Below are 17,206 nucleotides of genomic sequence, written 5' to 3'. Positions count from 1 at the left end.
ATCAGCTGTGAAAAGCCAACTGACATTTACTCCTCAGGTGCTGACATGTTGCACCCTCTACAACCACTTATCTGACCCTGCTGGTCATCTATGAACATCTTGGCCATGTTCTGTTATCTTCACCTGGCACAGCCAGAAGAGGACAGGCTACCCCTCAGAGCCTGGTTCCTCTAGGTTTCTTCCTAGGTTCTGGCCTTTCTAAGGGGTTTTTCCTAGCCACTGTGCTTCTACACCTGCATTATTTGCTGTTTGGGACTTTAGGCTGGGTTTCTGTACAGCACTTTGACATCTGATGTAAGAAGGGTTTTATAAATACATTTGATTGTTCAGAGAAGACTGTGTGAATCAGGCCTTCATGGCTCGATTTGCTGCAAAGAAACCACTACTAAAGGACACCAATAAGAAGATTACTTGCTTGGGCCAAGACACATGAGCAATAGACATTGCTGTGTATTTGTGAGATGCAGAGTAGGTGAATGGATGATCTCTGCATGTATAGTTCCTACCGTGAAGCATGGAGGAGGAGGTGTGATCACTGTCAGTGATTTATTTAGAATTCAAGGCACACTTAACCAGCATGGCTACCACAGCATTCTGCAGCGATACGCCATCCCATCTGGTTTGAGCTTAGTGGGACTGTCATTTTCAACAGGACAATGACCCAAAATACACCTCTGGGCTGTGTAAGGGATATTTGACAAAGGAGAGTGATGGAGTGCTGCATCAGATGACCTGGCCTCCACAATCACCCAATCTCAACCCAAATGATATTGTTTGGGATGAGTTGGACCAGAGTGAAGGAAATGCAGCCAACATGTGCTCAGCATATGTGGGAACTCCTTCAAGACAGTTGGAAAAGCATTCTGGTTGAGAGAATGCTAAGAATTGTGGTTATTTCTTTATTCTCAAATGAGGAGAGACAAACATATCACACAAGTCAGAGTTATACTAAAAGTAATTTCTTTGTTCACTTATTAATAAGGAAAGTAGGTCTTACCACACACACAAGTGAATGAGTGCTCTGCAATAACGAGGCTGGTCAACTCAAAACTCTTGACTGTTGGGTTGAGAGCCCTAACACAAAGAATACCAAGATCTTGTATATGGCAAAGATACACCCCCCTAGTCTACATGACAAACAAGCGATGTATGGAATGGGTCACAAGGTGAGACTTAATATATGAGAAAGGAGTATCCCCCAGCCAGATAGCATTTGCTATTAAATACATTGATAACAGTATCTGCTGTGAAGACTGTTCTCATTGTAAGGAAACCAGAATTTGGCCCCGAAAACGAGGTTCCTCTCAACCCAAGCCATCTCACCCTGGTACAGTCCAGTCAGACCGGAGCAATCTCCCTCACATGAATGGAATGTGGCTTGTTAGGTTTATCACCTAAGGCATCATAAATCTACTGTCAGCGTTAACACAGACACATGAGAGTTCTAAGAACTCTATTCTGTTACATAAAACAACCATTTGATGCAATAACAGTATTATAACATAATCTTGTAATTTCACCACCATAAAGTGTGTAAAGCTGTCATCAAGGCAAAGGGTGGCTACTCTAGCTTTTTTGGTAATATCTTATATTTCTCAGAGTTTTGGCTGAATAACAACATGCATAACATACAGCTGGCTGGGTTTTTCATGCATCGGCAAGATAGAACAGCTGCCTCCGGTAAGCCAAGGGGTGGTGGTCTGTGTCTATTTGTCAATATCAGTTGGTGCACGAATTCTAATATTAAGTCTTGAGGTTTTGCTCGCCTGAGGTAGAGTGCCAGCATCGGTTTGTGGTGGTAAATAGACAGCTACGAAGAATATAGATGAAAACTCTCTTGGTAGATAGTGTGGTCTTCAGCTTATCATGAGATACTCTACCTCAGACGAGCAAAACCTTGAGACTTCCTTAGATTTCGTGCACTAGCTGTTGTTTACAAATATACATCGACCGCCATCCTTTCTCTTACCAGAGGTTGCTGCCGAAAAAGAGTAAAACCCGCCAGCTGTATGTTATTCATGTCGTCATTCAGCCACAACTCGGTGAACACAAGATATTACAGTTTTTAATGTCCCGTTGGTAGGATATACAGTGGGGCAAAAAAGTATTTAGTCAGCCACCAATTGTGCAAGTTCTCTCACTTAAAAATATGAGAGAGGCCTGTAATTTCTATCATAGGTACACTTCAACTATGACAGACAAAATGAAAAAAGAAATCCAGAAAATCACATTGTAGGATTTTTTATGAATTTATTTGCAAATTATGGTGGAAAATAAGTATTTGGTCATTAACAAAAGTTTATCTCAATACTTTGTTATATACCCTTTGTTGGCAATGACAGAGGTCAAACGTTTTCTGTCTTCACAAGGTTTTCACACACTGTTGCTGGTATTTTGGCCCATTCCTCCATGCAGATCTCTAGAGCAGTGATATTTGGGCCTGTTGCTGGCCAACACGGACTTTCAACTCCCTCCAAAGATATTCTATGGGGTTGAGATCTGGAGACTGGCTATGCCACTCCAGGGCCTTGAAATGCTTCTTACGAAGCCACTCCTTCGTTGCCCGGGCGGTGTGTTTGGGATCATTGTCATGCTGAAAGACCCAGCCACGTTTCATCTTCAATGCCCTTGCTGATGGAAGGAGGTTTTCACTCAAAATCTCACAATACATGGCCTCATTCATTCTTTCCTTTAAATGGATCAGTCGTCCTGGTCCCTTTGCAGAAAAACAGCCCCAAACATGATGTTTCCACCCCCATGCTTCACAGTAGGTATGGTGTTTTTTGGATGCAACTCTTTCTCCTCCAAACACAACGAATTTTACCAAAAAGTTATATTTTGGTTTTATCTGACCATATGACATTCTCCCAATCTTCTTCTGGATCATCCAAATGCTCTCTAGCAAACTTCAGCCAGGCCTGGACATGTACTGGCTTAAGCAGGGGGACACGTCTTGCACTGCAGGATTTGAGTCCCTGGCGGTGTAGTGTGTTACTGATGGTAGGCTTTGTTACTTTGGTCCCAGCTCTCTGCAGGTCATTCACTAGGTCACCCCTGTGTGGTTCTGGGATTTTTGCTCACCGTTCTTGTGATCATTTTGACCCCATGGGGTGAGATCTTGCGTGGAGCCCCAGATCGAGGGAGATTATCAGTGGTCTTGTATGTCTTCCATTTCCTAATAATTGCTTGCACAGTTGATTCTTCAAACCAAGCTGCTTACCTATTGCAGATTCAGTCTTCCCAGCCTGGTGCAGGTCTACAATTTTGTTTCTGGTGTCCTTTGCCAGCTTTTTGGTCTTGGCCATAGTGGAGTTTAGAGTGTGACTGTTTGAGGTTGTGGACAGGTGTCTTTTATACTGATAACAAGTCCAAACAGGTGCCATTAATACAGGTAACAAGTGGAGGACAGAGGAGCCTCTTAAAGAAGAAGTTACAGGTCTGTGAGAGCCATCTTGCTTGTTTGTAGGTGACCAAATACTTATTTTCCACCATAATTTGCAAATTAATTAATTAAAAATCCTACAATGTGATTTTCAGGATTTTTTTCTCTAATTTTGTCTGTCATAATTGAAGTGTACCTATGATGAAAATTACAGGCCTCTCTCATCTTTTTATGTGGGAGAACTTGCACAATTGGTGGCTGACTAAATACTTTTTTGCCCTACTGTATATACGTGCTCGTAGTTTGTCTATTTTGGCTAATAGGACCAATGCTAAAGGCAGATTACCCACTCACCGGTGGATTCCTACAAGGCATCCAGACCTATGTCCCCGATATCTCCGTCTCTTTCTCCTGTGAATGACAGGTCCTTGTCGGGTGTCTGGAGTAAATCCTTCACCTCCCACTCGTTAAAGAAAAAAATCTTCTTCCAGTACGAGGTGAGTAATCGCTGTCCTGATATCTAGAAGCCTTTTAAGGTCATAAGAGACAGTGGCAGAGACATTATGTACAAAATAAGTTACAAATAACGTGAAAAACACACACAATAGTACAATTGGTTTGGGGACCGCAAAATGGCAGCCATCTCCTCTGGCGCCATTATATATCCAACACCAGCATCATTAAGTTTGCCGAAAACACAACAGCCTGATCACCTACAATGATGGGACAGCCTATAGGGAGGAGGTAAGACCTGGCAGCGTGGTGCCCGGATAACAACCTCTCCCTCAACGTGATCAAGACAAAAGAGATGATTGTGGACAACAGGAAAAGGAGGGCCGAGTACGCCCCCTACAGAGGGTAGTGCGTACGGCCTAGCACATCACTAGGGCCAAGCTTCCTGCTATCCAGGACCTCTATCGGTGTCAGAGGAAGTCCCTAAATATTGCCAAAGACTACAGTCACCCTGGTCATAGACTTCTCTCTGCTTAACAGCTTCTACCCCCAAGCCATAAGACTCCTGAACAGCATAAGACTCCTGCATTACGCTGCTGCTACTCTCTGTTTATTATCTATGCATAGCCACTTTACACCTCTACCTACATGTACATATTATCTCAATTATCTCAACTAACCTGTGCAACCACGCACATTGACTCTGTACCAGTACCCCCTGTATGTAACCTTGTTACTGTTATTTTATTTTTTACTTTATTTTATTTTAGTAAATACTTTCTTGACACTTATTTATTTTAAAATGGCATTGTTGTTTAAGGGCTTGTAGGTAAGCATTTCACTGTGAGGTGAAACACCTGGTGCATTTGACAAATAATATTTGATTTGATACCGACACAACACAAACACACATTCACACTCATAATTTGCTGCTGCTGTTGTTCTTTATTTTACTCTCATTATTATATTATCTTATGCCTAGTCTCTTTACCCTGACTTCTTGTCCATACTGACCTTCAATACCTCATACCTCTGCACCTCTGGTACTGGTACTCCCTGTATATTGCTTCATTCTTGTGTATTTTATTTTATTTTATTCCTCTTGTGTTACAGTTTTAAACTCTGCATTTTTGGGAAGGGCTCCTAAGCATTTCACTATTTATGTAAATGTTTTATTTAACTTGGCAAGTCAGTTGAGAACAAATTCTTATTTACAATGACGGCCTACCCCTGCCAAACTTTAACCCGGACAATGCTGGGCCAACTGTGCGCCGCTCTATGGGACTCCCAATTACGACCGGCTGTGATACAGCCTGGAATTAAACCTGGGTCTGTAGTTACGCCTCTACCACTGAGATGCAGTACCTTAGACCGCTGCACCACTCTACACCATTCAGCACGTGGCAAATGGCATTTGGTTGATTTGATTTAACCACCACTTCTTTTTATCCAGCATAAGGACCAGTGTTGAAAACCCACTGATACTCGTGCAATATTTATTTATTTATGTTTTCACTTCTTTTTTGTGTTGTTGACTGTGGGCCTGGGTTCTGTTTGTTGGTTTTAATACTTTCCCAGGTTTCACCCTCTTCGGTTTCTGTTTAAACTGAGAAATCCGATCCTTCGTTGGTGCTACTGCCACCTCCTGGTCTGGAAATGTTTTTTGAAAAGATAAAGATATACAGCACGGCGGTATATGAACAACACACAAGCGTCCATGGCTAAATGGCCTAAATCCTCCTCCACACACATCAGACATCAACTCACCCTCCACAAACAGAAACAGTGGACTGCCTTTTATCACCAGCTGGATGCAGACACCAACCCCGGACCTTCTGGCAAAAAATCTAAACAATTAACGGAGACAAAACCAATAATATCATACCTGTGCTAAAGTCTCAAAACCAGCTCATCGAAGACAACGAAACAAAAGCAACATTATTCAGAAACCACCTACAAAATATTCATTCTTGTCCCGACGATCCTCTCTTTGACAAAGACAGAGAAACATCGTCGACAGAGAAATACAGAAAACAGTGTACACTTCAAATCTGACACCAGTAGACCATCCCCTCACCCGCTCTGTTAGCATTGAAGAAATCAAGACTCACCTGAAAAAAACAAAAGCAAAGCACCAGGGGAAGACAACATTGACAGCACACTCATCAAACAAGCACCTGATGAATACCTGCACCTCCTCACTAACCTCTTCACAGCATGTCTCATGGAAGGCTACTTTCCCCTACCTTGGAAATCTGCAGTTGTCACAATGATCCACAAACCTGGCAAAGACCCATACAACGTCACAAGTTATAGACCAATCAGCCTCCTCAGTCATGTCGGGAAGCTGTTTGAGAGAGTACTCACCCAAAGACTGAGTTGCCACTCTGAGGAAATGGGCCTCCTTGGAATCCACCAAGCTGGCTTCAGGAAAACAAGATCAACCACCGATAACATTCTAAGACTGTTAGAAGACATCCTTCGGAACTTCAAGAAAAAATAACTTACCCTGGTGGTTTTCTTTGTTTAAGAGAAAGCATTTGACAAGATGTGGCACAATGGACTGTATTACCGGTTTGCAGACTCCAATCTCAAACTATCACTCTCAATCAGAAACATCATCACTAGCTTTCTCCACAACCGTACAATTAAAGTGAAGGTCTCCACAGCCATATCCTCACCTTTCACCCCTGAAGCAGGTGTCCCACAGGGGGCAGTTCTAAGCCTGCTACCTTTTCTACTCTACATAACAGATATTTACTACCCTCCACCCACCATAGGTCAAGTCTCACAGTTTGTCGATGACCTCTGCTACTGGTCCAGCTCCAAATGTCCTCAACTTGCTGCAAAAAAACTTCAGAAGTCTATTGAAATGATCGAGACATGGTCTAACATGTGGCGAGTAAAATTTAACCCACAAAAGACCCAATGTGTCCTCTTCTCACCAGCAAAAAAATACAGGAAACCCATAGATCTCAAACTCTACAGTGAAACAATAAAAGTAGAAAAAGAAGCAAAATTCCTTGGAGTCACCTTCCAGAAGAACATGCGCTGGACAACCCATATAGCGAACATAGAGAGAGAGGGACGAAAAAGACTAAACCACCTAAAAATGCTGTGCTGAAGAAAACATGGAGCCTCACCTCAGACAGTGCTGAAAGTCTACATCAGCTACATCCGACCCCTCTTTGAATACGCCCTACTAGCCTGGATAACAGCCTCACCTCAGACTCAGTGCTGAAAGTCTACATCAGCTACATCCGACCCCTCTTTGAATACGCCCTCAGCCTGCATAACAGCTTCACCTCAGACAGTGCTGAAAGTCTACATCAGCTACATCCGACCCCTCTTTGAATACGCCCTGCAGCCTGGATAACAGCTTCACCTCAGACAGTGCTGAAAGTCTACATCAGCTACATCCGACCCCTCTTTGAATACGCCCTGCCAGCCTGGATAACAGCTTCACCTCAGACAGTGCTGAAAGTCTACATCAGCTACATCCGAATACCCCTCTGGATAACAGCTGAATAAAGTCTACATCAGCTACATCCGCCCTCTTTGAATACGCCAGCCTGGATAACAGCCTCACCTCAGACAGTGCTGAAAGTCTACATCAGCTACATCCGACCCCCTCTTTGAATACGCCCTGCCAGCCTGGATAACAGCCTCACCTCAGACAGTGCTGAAAGTCTACATCAGCTACATCCGACCCCTCTTTGAATACGCCCTGCCAGCCTGGATAACAGCCTCACCTCAGACAGTGCTGAAAGTCTACATCAGCTACATCCGACCCCTCTTTGAATACGCCCTGCCAGCCTGGATAACAGCTTCACCTCAGACAGTGCTGAAAGTCTACATCAGCTACATCCGACCCCTCTTTGAATACGCCCTGCCAGCCTGGATAACAGCTTCACCGCAGCAGATGAATCGGCTACAGATAGTCCAAAACATGGCAATAAAAATGGCTTTCAGACTACCAAGATACATCAGCAATCACTATGTTAACAGCATATCTAAACTAACATCAATCAATAATAGACAGTCAATCATTGGCCAGAAGTTCATCAACAGAGCCACTCACAACCCATCGTTGAAGGAAGCCGTGGGACAGGCCAAATGGACCACAGATATACCCATGTCCATAATGCTGAAACTGACCTAGAAGAGAGGAAAGGGGAGGGGGAATTTTTTTTTAAAGTACACACAAAAAAAAAAAAAATACAATCAATTGTGTGTGTAGATATATGTGAATGTACTCTCCTTAGCGCCCCCACCCCTCTCCCCCTGCACATTTGTGAGATATAATTTTACTGAAGTTTTATCTTGTGTTTTATTTTTTTATATATTTTTTTTAAGTAAACACCACAAACTCATGTCGGGAAAAGAAAAAGGCGAAACTAATCTACGCCCATTCTGATAAAAACCTTAGGGCATCTAGCCTCGGGGGATGCCTTGCTCGACCACACCCTCCTTCCTTGCTCCTGGCCTGCCCTGCCTCTCCCACCAATCCAATTGTTTCTTATGGACAGAAAAGAGCAGAAGCTCTGAGCTGTCCGATCAGGTCCATTGTCTATACTCCAAGTATATACTGCTCCACTGCAAAACGACTACCGCCCCGTAGCACTCACTTCCGTCATCATGAAGTGCTTTGAGAGACTAGTCAAGGACCATATCACCTCCACCCTACCTGACACCCTAGACCCACTCCAATTTGCTTACCGCCCAAATAGGTCCACAGACGATGCAATCTCAACCACACTGCACACTGCCCTAACCCATCTGGACAAGAGGAATACCTATGTGAGAATGCTGTTCATCGACTACAGCTCGGCATTCAACACCATAGTACCCTCCAAGCTCGTCATCAAGCTCGAGACCCTGGGTCTCGACCCCGCCCTGTGCAACTGGGTACTGGACTTCCTGACGGGCCGCCCCCAAGTGGTGAGGGTAGGCAACAACATCTCCACCCCGCTGATCCTCAACACTGGGGCCCCACAAGGGTGCGTTCTGAGCCCTCTCCTGTACTCCCTGTTCACCCACGACTGCGTGGCCACGCACGCCTCCAACTCAATCATCAAGTTTGCGGACGACACAACAGTGGTAGGCTTGATTACCAACAACGACGAGACCGCCTACAGGCAGGAGGTGAGGGCCCTCGGAGTGTAGTGTCAGGAAAATAACCTCACACTCAACGTCAACAAAACTAAGGAGATGATTGTGGACTTCAGGAAACAGCAGAGGGAACACCCCCCTATCCACATCGATGGAACAGTAGTGGAGAGGGTAGCAAGTTTTAAGTTCCTCGGCATACACATCACAGACAAACTGAATTGGTCCACTCACACAGACAGCATCGTGAAGAAGGCGCAGCAGCGCCTCTTCAACCTCAGGAGGCTGAAGAAATTCGGCTTGTCACCAAAAGCACTCACAAACTTCTACAGATGCACAATCGAGAGCATCCTGGCAGGCTGTATCACCGCCTGGTACGGCAACTGCTCCGCCCACAACCGTAAGGCTCTCCAGAGGGTAGTGAGGTCTGCACAACGCATCACCGGGGGCAAACTACCTGCCCTCCAGGACACCTACACCACCCGATGTTACAGGAAGGCCATAAAGATCATCAAGGACATCAACCACCGAGCCACTGCCTGTTCACCCCGCTATCATCCAGAAGGCGAGGTCAGTACAGGTGCATCAAAGCTGGGACCGAGAGACTGAAAAACAGCTTCTATCTCAAGGCCATCAGACTGTTAAACAGCCACCACTAACATTGAGTGGCTGCTGCCAACACACTGACACTGACACTGACTCAACTCCAGCCACTTTAATAATGGGAATTGATGGGAAATGATGTAAATATATCACTAGCCACTTTAAACAATGCTACCTTATATAATGTTACTTACCCTACATTATTAATCTCATATGCATACGTATATACTGTACTCTATATCATCGACTGCATCCTTATGTAATACATGTATCACTAGCCACTTTAACTATGCCACTTTGTTTACATACTCATCTCATATGTATATACTGTACTCGATACCATCTACTGTATCTTGCCTATGCTGCTCTGTACCATCACTCATTCATATATCCTTATGTACATATTCTTTATCCCCTTACACTGTGTATAAAACAGTAGTTTTGGAATTGTTAGTTAGATTACTTGTTGGTTATTACTCCATTGTCGGAACTAGAAGCACAAGCATTTCGCTACACTCGCATTAACATCTGCTAACCATGTGTATGTGACAAATAAAATTTGATTTGATTTGACTACCCCGCTAATTTAGCAGCAAGACTTGTTGGTGTTTGGGGCTTGATTCATAACAGTAGAACATCTGCACCAAGCAAAAGTTTATTGCTGTCATTAAAATAATACACACATTTTGAATTTGCATTATTTACACTTGCGTACGCATTTCAATAGCATAGACAAATGACATGGATATCGTTTACGTTTTGTGCAACAATTGAGTATGACCAGACTATCTGAAGTGATTATTTTTGTAACTCTCTGAAAACTGTTATTTTTGAAAATCATACAGTATCTAGTAGGAGTAAACTGTCAATTTCATAATCAAGATAGGCTTTGTTGTCTTTAACAGTTTTTGTTATCAAAATCTCATGAGTTGGCGATATCACTTGTTTTAGGTATTTATTGTATGCCTAACAAAGCATCTTGGCCAATCATAATGTGGCTAGAACAAAATGTTTCGTAATGTTTTGAGTTTTTCTTATTGTGCATTTCATCCTCCAGCAATGTGTTAAAAGTTTTCTTGTGTCCAGTCATTCATATTGCTCCTATACAACAGACCTCATGTATACAGGATATGTGGGTCCCTCACAAGTTCCTCACAGGTAACAGTGAATGTTCCGCTTGTGATAATCATGCTAATCATTAATTGTATACAATTTGAATTGTACCTTCCTTTCTGTTTTACAGTTCACTAAGTTCTTAGTTTTAACATTGAAAGTGCTTAGACAGCAGTGGATCAAATCAGTTTCTGCTTTAGCCAACCAGGCCTTGTCCTGCAATGTAGTGTGTGTGGTTGAATGCAGAATTTGTCAGATAACCAAAATTATTTTATTCTTATGCAGAAATGTGTTCCTCTCTCTAACTAATACAATGACCATATCTTGCTCTAGGTGCGGTATGCATCAGACAGGGGAGGTGGCCGAAAAAGCTTCTTTGGGGGGTTCTTGGATAACCTCAAGCAGGAGCTCAGCAAGAACAAGGAGATGAAGGAGAACATCAAGAAGTTTCGCGAGGAGGCCAAAAAGCTGGAAGAATCGGAAGCTCTGAATCAAGCTTGGCGGAAATATGTGAATACCAAAAAATTGAACAGCTTCATTCCTTTATATTTAGGTCAAAATCTGTGGCCCGGCAAATATATTGAAGCGTGTGTCACACGTTGTCACATTGGACAAAGGATGTTGTTTGGCAGGTTGGATTGGACAATTATTAGTTTTTTGTCTTCTCACTTTTCACACTATGCCATTTCACTTTCTTCCTCAGAAAACCATAGTCTGAAACTGTGAAGACGTCCAAAGTTCTGAAGAAGAAGTTAGGGACCTTCTCAGAGACTGTGAAAGAGGTACTGTACATGGATTGTCTGCTGTAGTCACTGTCATCAGCTTTGATCACTGAACCTGAGTATGGTAAATGTAGCGCTGCATGTTAATTAAATGTCAACATGGACATTAATAACATAAGTAGGCCTTTGTCATGTCAACAGAAAGGGTGTGAGTGTCAGACATAAGAAGTTAATGTTCCTGTGTGTGTTTTTTAGGGTCTGGAAGAGGTCAGTCGTACAGATATAGGGAAGAAGATCAAGGAAGGCATGGAGGAAGCAGAGTCTGTGTCCAAGAGTGGAGGGAAACTGGGAAAGACTGGTGCCTTCAGAGCAATATCACAGGTGAGAGCTAAATAGTCAGGGACAAGGCACAAAAAGGACCAATCCAGCACTTCAAATACCGGGTTTGGTCAGTTTCACTGCGTAATAGCAGCCTCTTGCTCTGTTTTTTTATTGTCACTGCATAAACCAAGTAAGTCTAATGATCAGGAGGGAATGTGCAGAATCAACCCACTGATTAGGTAGCGCATCATAACAGCCATACATTTCCTCTTAAGCCTGCTGTATGTGCTAACACTTGGTATGGAGAGTGTGAAGAAGGAGATTGATGATCTTAATCAGAGTGGGGCCTCCGGGCCCCCAAGAGACTACGGAAGAGGAGCGACTTTTCATCCAAGGCTGAAAAAAATGAGAACAAGGTCTTCGAGGCTAATGAGTACGAGCTGCCAGTCTGCCACTCTTATTCAGCAGCATACCACCCTGCATACCACTGCTGTCTAGTGTCTTAAGTTTTCATTGATGTCACTAAGTATCACCCTTCTGAATCATAATTTAGGATGACATGTTATGATGAATACAGAGATATTCCTTTAAAATATACACTCACCGGCCAGTTTATTAGGTACACCACCTGTTCACGAAAATGTACAGCGACGCAAAAGTTCGCTGTTTTCAATCCAAAAAACGTGTTTTGTGTATATCCGATGGGGGAAAAGGTTTGGGGGTAGGGGTTGGATCACTACTGGCTGTAAGTGAACGAGTGATGCGCGTTTGTAGCAATACTGGCTGTATCCAAGGCTCAGCCAATATACTGGCTGTATCCAAGGCTCAGCCGATATACTGGCTGTATCCAAGGCTCAGCCAATATACTAGCTGTATCCAAGGCTCAGCCAATATACTGGCTGTATCCAAGGCTCAGCCAATATACTGGCTGTATCCAAGGCTCAGCCAATATACTGGCTGTATCCAAGGCTCTGCCAATATACTGGCTGTATCCAAGGCTCAGCCAATATACTGGCTGTATCCAAGGCTCAGCCAATATACTGGCTGTATCCAAGGCTCAGCCAATATACTGGCTGTATCCAAGGCTCTGCCAATATACTGGCTGTATCCAAGGCTCAGCCAATCGTTTACGTAACAACAGAATGCAGCGCAGCACGTGACTGAAGAAAGAAGAGGCAACCAACTTCATAGTTACAGCATCAGCTCGCACTCTGGGAAGGCAGCTTGCCAGTTACAGCGCGTCCCCTGAACGATAACGAAGTGGCAACGGTAGGTGAGAAGCCTGACCATGGAGACGGGGGTGAGTGCAAAAAAACCCCATTTTTGTCCCTCACCAGTTTACATCCCGGAATGTATCGCTCCTGCAAACAGTGAGTAACATGGCCGTGGCTTGCTATATAAAGTAGGCATCGAGGCATTCAGTTACTGTTCGATTGAACTTTAGAATGGGTAAAACTAGTGACGTAAGCGACTCAGGGTGTGGAATAATTGTCAGTATCTCAGAAACGGCTGGGCTTTTCACGCACGACAGTGTCTAGAGTTTCCAGAGAACGATGTGACAATGGGGCCACAAACAGACAAATAACAGTGCAGCACCACAGTGGTGTGCAGAACAGCATCTCAAATTATTGTCACGATGGGGTGTTGCAGCAGACGACCACACCGGGTTCTACTTCTGTCAGCTAAAAACAAGAAGCGGCTCCAGTGGGCACACGATCACCAACACTGGACAATGAGCAGTGGACAAATATTGCCTGGTCCGAATAAATCCTGGTTCCTGTTGCGTCATGCTGATGGCAGAGTCAGGATTTGGCGTAAGCAGCATAAATCCATGGACACATCCTGCCTGGTGTCATGACGTTGTCCTGCGGGTTAGGTTTATGACAGTCATAAATACCTCTTCTCCCCTTTTCCTCTCTCTACCCTACTGAGGTTACATTTGCAAAACCCTTGGTTATAAAACATTTCAAACACGCCCTGCTCTCCCTTCCAATATAAGCCCTTGACGACAATAGAACTTCCTGTTCCGGGGTTGTAGGACGACGGTCCTATGTCAGAATGGTTCAGATAATATCTACAGAATGAAGCCAACATCAGCGTGAGCTTTGGTTGCGAATGGTATGAACTTTGAACTCTTCTTCACTACAGAAGTGATACCTCCTAGCCGCGAGTTAGCAACCGCAGCTGCAAACGCAGGTTAGGAAGGAACAGACAGAGTATCCCGTCTACCACACAACGACGTTACTACAACGTATACAATTGACCACCAGAGACATTCTTCAAAGGACTCGGTTGGGCAACACGGCCTTCCATCTACCACCAACCTACCGAAGCGCAGCTCAGAGTAAATATTTATTGCATTTTCCTTTTCCAAATGGGCGGTAATTTAGAATACATAAGATGCTGTATTTACGATAGCCCAGCTTCTTCCCTTTGTTCCTCAGTCTTCCCGTTCCTTCACTCAACCCAGCCCCTTTTCCTTTGTGTAACAAGCTGTCATATCTGTTCCGCCCGCCAGGGACATTTTCAGTTATGACGCAATTTGTAATTAAGTTATGATTTAATTATGTGTAATTCTGTGTGATTAGTTAGGTATTTAGTAAATACATAATTAAACCCAATTTTGTATTGCTGATTCAAATTGTTAGCCAGGGTTCGTGCAGATAACTAAGAATTTACAACTTTCAGATGAGACTGAATTAAGGTGATGATTGATATTGACTGCTATTGATGTAAAATATTACTAGGTCTTTAAGAGTTTATTCAGAAGATAACAGCTCTATAAATATTATTTTATGGTGCCCGACTCTCTAGTTAATTACATTTACATGATTAGCTCAATCAGGTGATAGTAATTACAGAGAAATTATTTTATAGAATAGCATGTCATATCACTTAATCCGGCATAGCCAAAGACACAACACTGGTGTCAATAGTACAAGCTGGTGGCGGTGGTGTACTGCCGTCCAATCTCTAGCAGCTGCGTGATGCCAGTGCGTCAGTATGGACCAACATGGAAAGTTTCCTACTTGTAGAATCCATGCCCAGAAGCATTTGGGCTGTTCTGGAGGCGAAGGGGGGTCCGACCAGGTCCTAGATGGAGATGTAAACTGGCTGGTGAGTTTTATTCAAAACATTTTTTATGAATGTCTGCTGCTGTAATATATTTGTCCAGTAGATGGGGCTAAGTTCAAGTGTAAAACTACCCATCAGTGGCTTAGTGCTGTTACTCAGTCTCTGTAGGAACCATGCCCATATGCAGTGGCTTGTTGCTCTGAGGTGCAGGTGTGTTTGTAAACTTGATCACGTGTAATTTACTTTTGACTATACCTTGAAGATTAATTTGTGTTAATTGCCAAATTCAAACTATTGTCATGGTTGCCAGTCAGAAATGTCCCGGCCTCCAAAATCACAGTCTTTAAGGGATCTAAACCTAGCCCTGGAGTTGTTTGTAGGGTGAGCAGCAAGGTATATATGAGGAAACCCTCTGCTAGCTGATTGACTGCTATATCAGTCTGGTGAACACTGTCCTGCTCCTATTAACCTTGTTAATCTTAGAGCTAATGGCCCCATTACTAACGAGCAGCAGGTAATGGGAGGCCAGGGACTACCAAGTGATAAGGTACGAGAGGCTGGGGACTAGCTGCCTTGAAAACTGTGTTTCTGTCTTAGGTTTACACCAGTCATCCTCAAGAGGTGGACAGCGGAATGGGAACAATACGGGCTTGTGCAGGCCAGTCAAGTTCTTCCATACCGATCTCGGCAAATGTATTTCTGTATGGACCTCGCTTTGTGCACGGGAGCATTGTCATGCTGAAACATGAAAGGGCCTTGCCCAAACTGTTGCCACAAAGTTGGAAGAACAGAGTCATCTAGAATGTCAATGTATGCTGTCAAGGCGAAGGGCGGCTACTTTGAAGAATCTCATTTTAAAATATATTTAACACATTTTTGGTTACTACATGATTTCATAGTTTTGATGTCTTCCCTAATCGATATTACAAAGTAAAAATAAGGAAACCTACTCATTCAAGGGTTTGTGTTCAACCTATTGACTGGTACTGTGTATATATAGTTGTCATGACGTTGCCCTGTTGGGTGAGGTTTTATGACTCCCCCCATAAATGCCTTTCTCCCTTTTCTCTCCACTCTACAGAATGGACTCTTGGAAAGCCCTGTGTTACCACAGATAAAGTACGGTAACATCAAAAGGTTGGGGAATGGAACAATATTTCCCTTTCTCAACCAGTTGAAAGTGTCCGTTGGTACTTAAAGAATATGATGTCAGATCAGTTGTTATCTGGGACATTATATCTAGGATGACAAATTGTATCTTGTAAAGTCTACTACACATTCTAGTTATCAGATTCACATGGAATTGTTGTGCAATTTAAATGTTTAAATATGAAACTATTTGTGAAAAGATTGTGATTTTTATCTTCAAAAATTAGAGCATTGCTCAAACTTCTGCTCACTCAGTGGCCATGTTCAAGTGAACAGACATTAGTCTCTCCCCCAGTACAAAAGCCTGTTGACGAAAGTCCAATGTAGTTCCAGAAATGTTAGGACTGCTGTTTAAAATGGTGAATTTCAAGGTGGAAGTGACGATCACCACGCTGGAATGGTGAGTTTCGACAAGACCAGCCAGAATACAGCGCAAGCTGATTATGGCAACTTGTTATGAACTTTGAAGTATTATTTACTAGAGAAGAGGTGATAACTCGACGTCTAGGATGTATCGGCTGTAAACGTATGTAGGAAAGGACAGACAGTTTCTTAAGAACAGAGGGAACTTCAATGTATCCGCTCTACAACACTACGAACAGAAAGATTCTTCAGAGGACAATGGCGATCTCTACTGTGTGTGTGTGAGATTTATTTAGTAAATAAGTAATTAAGTCAATTTGTGTATTGCTGATTCAACTTGTTATCTAGGGTTCGTGCAGATAACCAAGTACTTTACTACAACCAGAATGAGACTGATCGATGTGACGATGAATAACTGACTGCTATTGACAAAAGATATTCAGATCTTTAAGAGTGGATTTGGGAGATAGCCGGTCTATATAAACCCAATTAGTCTGTGGTGCCCCAGGTTATTAATGGTTTAATTCAATCACGTAATCAATTAAACATTAGGTAATCGATTTTGATAAAATAGCTTGTCATATAATTGAATCATAGTCAGAGACCCGACCTAGTGGAGCTCATGTTAGCTAGGTAGATGAGTTAGGCTAAACAGCTAGGGTGGGGGTTTGTTACTACGGCGATAAATTACAATATCCAATATTGTAATTATTGTATAATATTTGCCACCTAGGAAATTTGTGTGATTGGATGTCTCAAATATATTGATACAAATTATAAACGTAGCATGCAACAATTTCAAAGATTTTACTGAGTTACAGTTCATATGAGAATCAGTCAATTGTAATACATTCACTAAACCCTAATCTATGGACTGGGAATACAGACATGCATTTGGTTGGTCACCTTAAAGGAA

The 17,206-nt window shown here is 43.0% G+C and overlaps 1 pseudogene; it reads left to right on the top strand.

Annotated features, from left to right (window-relative positions):
• The first annotated feature begins 1,149 nt into the window (after positions 1-1,149).
• The window catches only part of LOC112253277, a 52,726-nt pseudogene continuing 36,669 nt past the window's right edge, over positions 1,150-17,206 (top strand).

This window comes from Oncorhynchus tshawytscha, linkage group LG06, assembly GCF_018296145.1.
Source record: "Oncorhynchus tshawytscha isolate Ot180627B linkage group LG06, Otsh_v2.0, whole genome shotgun sequence".
Taxonomy (NCBI): domain Eukaryota; kingdom Metazoa; phylum Chordata; class Actinopteri; order Salmoniformes; family Salmonidae; genus Oncorhynchus; species Oncorhynchus tshawytscha.
Note: the sequence above shows the minus strand (reverse complement) of the source record. Positions and strands in the feature narration are given on the sequence as shown.